The sequence below is a fragment of the Triticum aestivum genome, chromosome 5D, assembly GCF_018294505.1.
Source record: "Triticum aestivum cultivar Chinese Spring chromosome 5D, IWGSC CS RefSeq v2.1, whole genome shotgun sequence".
Classification (NCBI taxonomy): Eukaryota; Viridiplantae; Streptophyta; class Magnoliopsida; order Poales; family Poaceae; genus Triticum; species Triticum aestivum.
The window spans coordinates 481696496-481705805 of record NC_057808.1 but is presented as its reverse complement, the minus strand read 5'-3'; positions in this window follow the sequence as shown (position 1 = coordinate 481705805).

Below are 9310 nucleotides of genomic sequence, written 5' to 3'. Positions count from 1 at the left end.
ATTAGTCTACTGACAATAAGAACTTATCCTTTTCCAAATTTTAGTTGCGGGCATGTTTTAGCAATACTACCAAGTCAAGTACACCCTACACATGCAAGTCTCAGAGTTGAGCAGCGGAAAGTAAAGACTTTGCATATGAATGTAAAGAAGGGATCGGGGAAATCAAACACAATGAAGACATGATGATTTGTCGTGGTTCCAATGGGTGGTGCTATTGAACATCCACGTTGATGGAGATTTCAACCCACGGAGGGTAACGGGTGCATGAATCCATGGAGGGCTCCACCCACGAAGGGTCCACGAAGAAGCAACCTTGTCTATTCCATCAGGGCTTACGCCCATGAAGGACTAGCGTCACTCGGGTAGATCTTCACAAAGTAGGCGACCTCCTTGCCCTTACAAGCTCCTTGGTTCAACTCCACAATCTCTTGGAGGCTCCCAAATGACACCTAACCAATTTAGGAGATACCACTCTCCAAAAGGTAATGGACGGTGTTGTTGATGATGAACTACTTGCTCTTGTGCTTCAAATGATTGTATTCCCAACACTCAATCACCCTCTCTTAAATTTGGCTTTGGTAGAAGAGGGGATTGAATGAAAAGCAACTTGGGAAAGGCTAGAAATCAAGGTTCAAATGGTTGGATTGGAATATCTTGATCTCAACACATGAGTAAGTGGTTCTCTCTTAGAAAATGTGTAATGGAAGTAGTGGTTCGTTCTGATGGCTCTCTTAAAGAGTCGGTGGGGGTGGAGGGGTATATATATAGGCAGCACAAAAAATCCAACCGTTACAAGTCTTTGACTCAACTCGGTGACACCGAGCAAAAAATCTCGGTGAGACCGACTAGTGCAAAAGACTTGACCATTAGGCTTTTCGGTGAGACCGACTAGTGCAAAATACTTGACCATTAGGCTTTTCAGTGACACCGAACAGAATGAGTCGGTGTGATCGAAGTGCAATGGCTAGGGCAAGACCTCATTTCGGTAGTTTCGATCGTTTCATCTCGGTAATTCCGAAATGAAGCAACTTCACTATAGAAACCTGGTCAGGCCATCTCGGAGGGACCGAGGTCCATATCGGTTGTACCAAAACGTTAGGGTTTGGCATCTGGCAATGTATGGGGTCATCTTGGTGGGTCTGGATGCAAAGGTTTCGGTGGGACCGAGATGGACATTTAGGGTTTTGGACAGGTGTGATGTGGAGAAGTGGTTGAGGATTTTGGAGCAATATCACTAAGCACTTGAGCAATTGAGTCATGATCAAAATCTCATCCCCTTTTAATAGTATTGGCTTTCTTATGGACTCAATGTGATCTTGGATCACTTAACCAAAAATGTAGAGTCTTGGAGCTTTTCCTATTCTTGTCCTTAGCATTCTGAGGGGTCCACAATCACTAGTCCTTGCCATGCCAATCATTGATCTTCTCTGAAATCTATTTATTAATGAGCATTAGATCAATGACTCATATGTTGTTATTAATCACCAAAACCACCCGGGGATTGGTTGCCCTTTCACTAGAACAACATGCATTAGAGCATCTCTAGCCGTTGGTCCCCCCAGGAGGCTTAAAAATCGCCGCCTGGGGGCGAGCCGACGCTAAAATCGGCTCTGGTGGCGATTGGGTTCCCAGCCACCACCCCCAGGTCGCCCCCAGGCGCCGATATCGGCCCATTTTTGGCGCAAATGTGCCCGCTTTTCGGCTCACTTTCGGTGAAAAATCGGCCCGATATCGGCGCAAATCGGCCCATATTCACCGTGGTTCGGCACAAATTCAGCAAAAGTAATTTTTTTTATCACATGGTTCATCAAAGAAAATCAATAGAAATCAAATAGTTCAACAAATAGTTCAATACAAATTATATAATTCAACAAATAAAACTCATATTTCATCACACGTCGAGTTAGGCGTTGCCCTTGAGCCTCCATAGGTGCTCCACCAGATTCTGTTGCTGTTGTTGATGCACCTGTGGGTCTCGGATCTCCTGACGCATATTGAGGAAGGCAGTCCAGGTTGCCGGTAGCTGGTGATCAACTTGCACAACATGACCCTACCTGTAATATGGTTCAGTGTCAAACACTGGATCTTCCTGTTCGCTCTCAATGATCATGTTGTGCAAGATGATACAACAAGTCATGATCTCCCACATTTGATCTTTCGACCAGGTCTGAGCGGGGTACCAGACAACAGCAAATCAAAATTGGAGCACACCAAATGCCCTCTCGACATCCTTCCTGCAAGCCTCCTGAACCTTCGCAAAGTGGGAGTTCTTGCCTCCTGGCACAGGGTTTGAGATAGCCTTCACAAATGTAGACCATATCGGATAGATGCCATCAGCTAGGTAGTATCCCTTGTTGTAGTGCTGCCCGTTGACCTCAAACTTCACCGGAGGAGAATGACCTTCAACAAGCTTGGCAAAGACAGGGGAACACTGTAGCACGTTAATGTCACTGTGAGTTCCTGGCATACCAAAGAAGGAGTGCCAAATCCAGAGGTCCTGTGTGGCCACTGCCTCAAGTACCACACTGCAACTGCCTTTGGCACCTTTGTACATCCCCTGCCAATCAAATGGACAGTTCTTCCATTTTCCAATGCATGCAGTCGATGCTTCCAAGCATCCTAGGAAATCCTCTTGCTGCATTGTGCTAGGATCCGAGCAGTGTGTTCAGCATTGGGTGATCGCAAGTATTGCGGTCCAAACACTGCCACCACTGCCCTGCAGAACTTGTAGAAACACTCAATGGTCGTGGACTCGGCCATGCGCCCATAGTCGTCGAGTGAATCACCGGGAGCTCCGTATGCAAGCATCCTCATAGCTGTCTTGCACTTCTGGATTGAGGTGAATCCAAGTTTGCCGGTGCAATCCTTCTTGCACTTGAAGTAGCTGTCGAACTCCCGGATGGAATTCACAATCCTAAGGAAAAGCTTTCGCCTCATCCGATAACGGCGCCGAAATACTTTGTCGCCGTGCAGTGGAGCGTCAGCGAAGTAGTTGGAGTAGAGCATGCAATAGCCTTCCAGACGATGCCGGAGCATGCAATAGCCTTCCAGACGATGCCGGTTCTTTGCTTCCAGCCGCCCCGGTGCCGAGCCACCTCGCCGCGGCTTTTCATTGCTCGCGAGCAGGCGGGCGAGGGCGGCGAGGGCCATGAGATGCTCCTCGTCCTGGATCGGCATCGGCTTCCTCCTCCAGCAGTGCCGCGAGCGCCTCCTCGTCGTGCGAGTCCATCGCCGAAGACCTGGCAGGCATGGTGGGCGCACAGCTGCCGGTATACCGCCTTGCCCGGCCAGAGCGCCGGAAAACTCACCCGGAAGGTGGTGGAGAGGTTGCCGCGGCAAAACATTCTCTCTTTTCCGGCGGGGAATGGCCTATCTAGCGGTGCTGGGCGGAGGGCAGCGCCGGGATCGACAGGGTGGTGGCCGAGCGCGCGGGGATGGGGGGGCAATCTGGACGATTGCCTTGACTTTTTGTCTCACAGTGTGGACCAGGCGTGTTTTCCCCTTTCGCCGGAGCCCCCGAGAATCCCCTAGTGCGCTGGGTTCGGCCTGGGATCGCTGGGCCCAAAAACGGGCCGAGCCGGCGGATTTCAGCGTCTTGGGGGTGCGACTGGGGTTTTTTTGGCGCCGGCGCGAAAAAAGTCGCCTTGGGGCCTGTTGGGGGCGCGGCTGGAGATGCTCTTAGAGCATCTACAGCCGGGTCCCTCAAACTCCCGGGCAGGTCGCCCGGTCACTGATCGGTCAAAAAAGTCGACCCACTCGGGCACCTCAAACCGGCCTTAAACACCCGGGCTGTTGATGTCGCTTGAAGCTATGTCGGTATTTCCCCATGGGGAAGGGATGATGCAGCACAACGGCGGTAGGTATTTCCCTCAGATATGAAACCAATGTTATCGAACCAGTAGGAGAACCAAGCAACACAACGTAAACAGCCCCTGCACACAGGTAACAAATCCTCGCAACCCCACGTGTTAAAGGGGTTGTCAACCCTTCTGGGTACGGTGAGGGAGTCCTGGATTAAGGGGTCCTCGGGTGTCCGGACTATGTAACATGGGCCGGACTAATGGGTTATGAAGATACAAGACAGAAGACTTCTTCCCGTGTCCGGATGGGACTCTCCTTTGCCTGGATGGCAAGCTTGGCGTTTGGATATGTAGATTCCTTCCTTTGTAAACCGACTCTGTACAACCCTAGGCTCCTCTGGTGTATATATAAACCGGAGGGTTTAGTATGTAGAGGCAGTCAAAATCACAACCATACAGGCTAGACTTCTAGGGTTTAGCCATTATGATCTCGTGGTAGATCAACTCTTGTAATCCTCATATTCATCAAGATCAATCAAGCAGGAAGTAGGGTATTACCTCCATCAAGAGGGCCCGAACCTGGGTAAACATCGTGTCCCCCGTCTCCTGTTACCATCGACCCTAGACGCACAGTTCGGGACCCCCTACCCGAGATCCGCCGGTTTTGACACCGACATTGGTGTTTTCATTGAGATTTCCACTATGACGTCGTCAGAAGGCTCGATGGCTCCATCAATCATCTACAACAATGCTGCCCTAGTGGAGGTTTTCTTCCCCGTTCAGATCTTTGCGTTCGGCGGCTTCGCACTGCGGGCCAACTCACTTGCCCATCTAGAGCAGATCGACAGCTACGCCCCAGGTCACCAGATTAGTTTTGGAAACCTGGACTATGTCGCTGATATCCGAGGAGACTTGATCTTCCAAGGGTTCACGACCCCAACCTCTGCGCTGCCCTAGATCTGGACCGCATCACCAGGTCCGAAGATGGGATTATCGAGCCTGCCGGACTATCTGCGGCCGCTAAGCCCAGTACGGGAGAGCCGGATGAGGTTGGTCAGCCGTATTACGCGCTGATGGTATAGGCTCAAGTGCCTCGTCATCGAATTGAGGTAGCAATTTGCGCTTCGGGTAACTTTTGGTTGGGCGCTCGAGGCCGTATTCCTCGGCTGCCAGGACATTAGTCCATCTGTTGTTGAGCAGATCTTGATCAGCTTGAAGCTGTTGCTGCTTCTTTTTCAGGCTCCTTGTAGTGGCAATTAGGCGGCGCTTAAAGCGCTCCTGCTCGAGAGTTCCTCAGGCACGATAAATTCCTCGTCGCCGAGGCTCACCTCGTCCTCGGAGAGTGGAAGATAATTGCTGTCCTCCGAGTCTTTGTTTACGGCCTATACATCAGGGCTAACTTGCCGATCTTCCCGATCGTCCTGTTCGAAGGTTGGCTCGACGGGGTCTTCTTTGTCTTCGGCATCATCCGGAGTGATGTTGTCTCTGGTGCCGGTATTGCTATCTTTTCCACGGCGTGATTTAGAGCGGTGCCGCTGACGTCGGTGCTTGGGCTATGTTTCAGGAGGTTTATCCTCGACTGGATCTTCTTTATCATCGCCGTTACCCTCTTTGGGTGTGTCCACCATGTACATGTCATACGAAGGGGTGGCCGTCCAGCGTCCGGTAAACGGCGGGTTTTCCGCCTGCTCCTCTCCAGCATCGGCGTCCATACCGTCGATGTCTTCGGAGCCGTAGTCGAGCATGTCAGTTATGTCCTCGACGGTGGCTATGAAGTGGGTGGTGGGTGGGACGTAAAATTCCCTGCTCTCAGCCCCTAGTCCGGGTTGGGCGTAGTTCGGATATTGCTCCTCTGTAATGACGGGAGAGACGGAGCCCAAAACGACACCTCAAGCCAGACACCAGCCCATACTGCCTCGTTGTAAAGGTAGAGATATAACAGCTCGGGGATATACATACGACCTGCGGCAGGACCTGGACAGTAGAGCAGGTCAGACCAGATCGATCTATGGATCGTGGAGGCGTGCCCCGACGCGCGACGACGGCTATCTAGCCGGACGGGACAAGCATAATCATGCCCGGGCCGAAAACCGCAGACGGACTCCATCCGAGCTGCACCGGGACTTGGCCCGATATATAGGCACCGCACACCGCCTCTGCTTCACTGATGAAGTAATGGAGCACGAATTCCCAGAAGGGTTTAAACCCGTGAATATCGAATCATATGATGGAACAACAGATCCCGTGGTATGGATTGACGATTTTATTCTCCATATTCATATGGCCCGCGGTGATGATCTTCATGCCATCAAATACCTCCCGCTAAAACTCAAGGGACCAGCTCGGCACTGGTTGAACAGCCTGCCTGAAAACTCCATTGGCAGCTGGGAGGAATTGGAAGACGCCTTCCGCGACAACTTCCAAGGTACATACGTCCGACCTCCAGACGCCGATGACTTAAGTCACATAGTTCAACAGCCCGGAGAGTCAGCTAGGAAATTCTGGACTAGGTTCCTAACTAAAATGAACCAGATCGTTGACTGTCCGGATGCCGAAGCCCTAGCGGCCTTTAAGCACATCATCCGCGATGAATGGCTCGCCCGACACCTCGGCCAGGAAAAGCCGAAGTCCATGGCAGCCCTCACGACACTCATGACCCGCTTTTGCGCGGGCGGAGACAGCTGGCTAGCCCATAGCAACAATAGTTCAAGCGAACCTGGCACCTCTGAACCCAGAAATAGCAACGGCAAGCCCCGACGCAACAGGCACAAGCGTCGAAGCAACGGTGATAATATCGATGACACGGCGGTCAACGCCGGATTCAGTGGCTCCAAGTCCGGCCAGCGGAAAAAGCCATTTAAAAGGAACAATCCGGGCTCATCCAGCTTGGACCGCATACTCGATCGTCCATGTCAGATCCACGACACCCCCGACAAACCAGCCAATCATACCAACAAAAGCTGTTGGGTCTTTAAACAGGCCGACAAGTTAAATGCCGAGAACAAGGAGAAGGGGTCGCAAAGTGAGGACGACGACGAGGAGCCCCGTCCATCGAACACTGGGGGACAGAAGAAGTCCCCCCAGGTTAAAACTATGAACATGATATACGTTACCCATATCCCCAAGAGGGAGCGCAAACGTGCACTCAGGGACGTCTATGCGATGGAGCCAGTCGCCCCAAAATTCAACCCATGGTCGTCCTGCCCGATCACTTTCGATCGCAGGGACCATCCGACCAGTATCCGTCATGGCGGTTCAGCCGCACTGGTCCTTGACCCAATCATTGATGGATTCCACCTCACGCGAGTCCTTGTGGATGGTGGCAGCTGCCTCAACCTGCTCTATCAAGATACAGTCCGCAAAATGGGCATCAAGCCATCAAGGATAAAGCCCACAAAAACTACCTTTAAAGGAGTAATACCAGGTGTAGAGGCTCGCTGCACGGGTTCAATCACATTGGAAGTCGTCTTCGGATCTCCGGACAACTTCTGAAGCGAGGATTTGATCTTCGATATCGCCCCCTTCCGCAGCGGTTATCATGCACTGCTCGGACGAACTGTATTTGCCCGATTCAATGCGGTGCCACACTATGCTTATCTCAAACTCAAGATGCCCGAACCACGCGGTGTCATAACAGTCAATGAAAACACGGAGCGCTCCCTCCGTACCGAGGAGCACACCGCAGCTCTGGCAGCAGAAGTACAAAGCGGCCTTATCAAGCAGAACCTTAACTCGGCGGCCAAGCTCCCGGACACTGTCAAACGAGTCCGGACTACTCTGCAGCAGGGCAGTCCAGCTCGTCAAGAGCTCGACTAGCAATTTGGCTCCGTCTCCGTCCCGACCAAATGGTGTTGTACTGATAACCCACAAGTATAGGGGATTGCGACATTTTTCGAGGGTAGAGTATTCAACCCAAATTTATTGATTCGACACAAGGGGAGCCAAAGAATATTCTAAAGTATTAGCAGTTGAGTTGTCAATTCAACCACACCTGGATAACTTAGTATCTACAGCAAAGTATTTAGTAGCAAAGTAGTATGGAAGTAATGGTAACGGTGGCAAAAGTAACAATAGCAGTTTTGTAGTAATTGTAACAGTGGCAACGGAAAAGTAACTAAGCAAAGAGCAATATGTGAAAAGCTCGTAGGCATTGGATCGATGATGGAGAATTATGCCGGATGCGATTCCTCATGCAATAGTTATAACATAGGGTGACATAGAACTAGCTCCAATTCATCAATATAATGTAGGCATGTGTTTCGAATATAGTCATACGTGCTTATTGAAAAGAACTTGCATGACATCTTTTGTCCTACCCTCCCATGGCAGCGGGGTCCTAATGGAAACTAAGGGATATTAAGGCCTCCTTTTAATAGAGTATCGGACCAAAGCATTAACACATAGTGAATACATGAACTCCTCAAACTACGGTCATCACCGGGAGTGGTCCCGATTATTGTCACTTCAGGGTTGCCGGATCATAACACATAGTAGGTGACTATAGACTTGCAAGATAGGATCGAGAACTCACATATATTCATGAAAACATAATAGTTCCAGATCTGAAATCATGGCACTCGGGCCCTAGTGACAAGCATTAAGCATAGCAAAGTCATAGCAACATCAATCTCAGAACATAGTGGATACTAGGGATCAAACCCTAACAAAACTAACTCGATTACATGGTAAATCTCATCCAACCCATCACCGTCCAGCAAGCCTACGATGGAATTACTCACAAACGGCGGTGAGCATCATGAAATTGGTGATGGAGGAAGGTTGATGATGACGATGGCGACGGATTCCCCTCTTCGGAGCCCCGAATGGACTCCAGATCAGCCCTCCCAAGAGAGATTAGGGCTTAGCGGCGGCTCCGTATCGTAAAACGCGATGAATCCTTCTCTTTGATTTTTTTCTCCCCGAACGTGAATATATAGAGTTGGAGTTGAGGTCGGTGGAGCACCAGGGGGCCCACGAGGCAGGGGGCGCACCCAGGTGGGTAGGTGCGCCCCCACCCTCGTGGACAGGATGTGGGCCCCCCTGGCTTGGATTCTTTCACCAGTATTTTTTATTAATATCAAAAATATTCTCCGTGAAGTTTCAGGTCATTCCGAGAACTTTTATTTCTGCACAAAAATAACACCATGGCAATTCTGCTGAAAACAGCGTCAGTCCGGGTTAGTTCCATTCAAATCATGCAAGTTAGAGTCCAAAACAAGGGCAAAAGTGTTTGGAAAAGTAGATACGTTGGAGACGTATCACATACGTACCGCGCGTACATAACTACACACTCAAAATACCATGGGCATAGACGGAGGCGTAACTTTATTGTGGCCCATCATACGGCTCACACATATAATTTTCCTTTTCCTTTTTACCATTTTTGGTCTCTTTTTCACAGGCCCTTCCCGACGGCCTGATCATCGGTCCTTTCGAAGGATAGATATACCAACGCGGCAAGCAGTACAGAGGTGTGGGGGAATCTCTAGATGTTCTTCTTGATGATCATT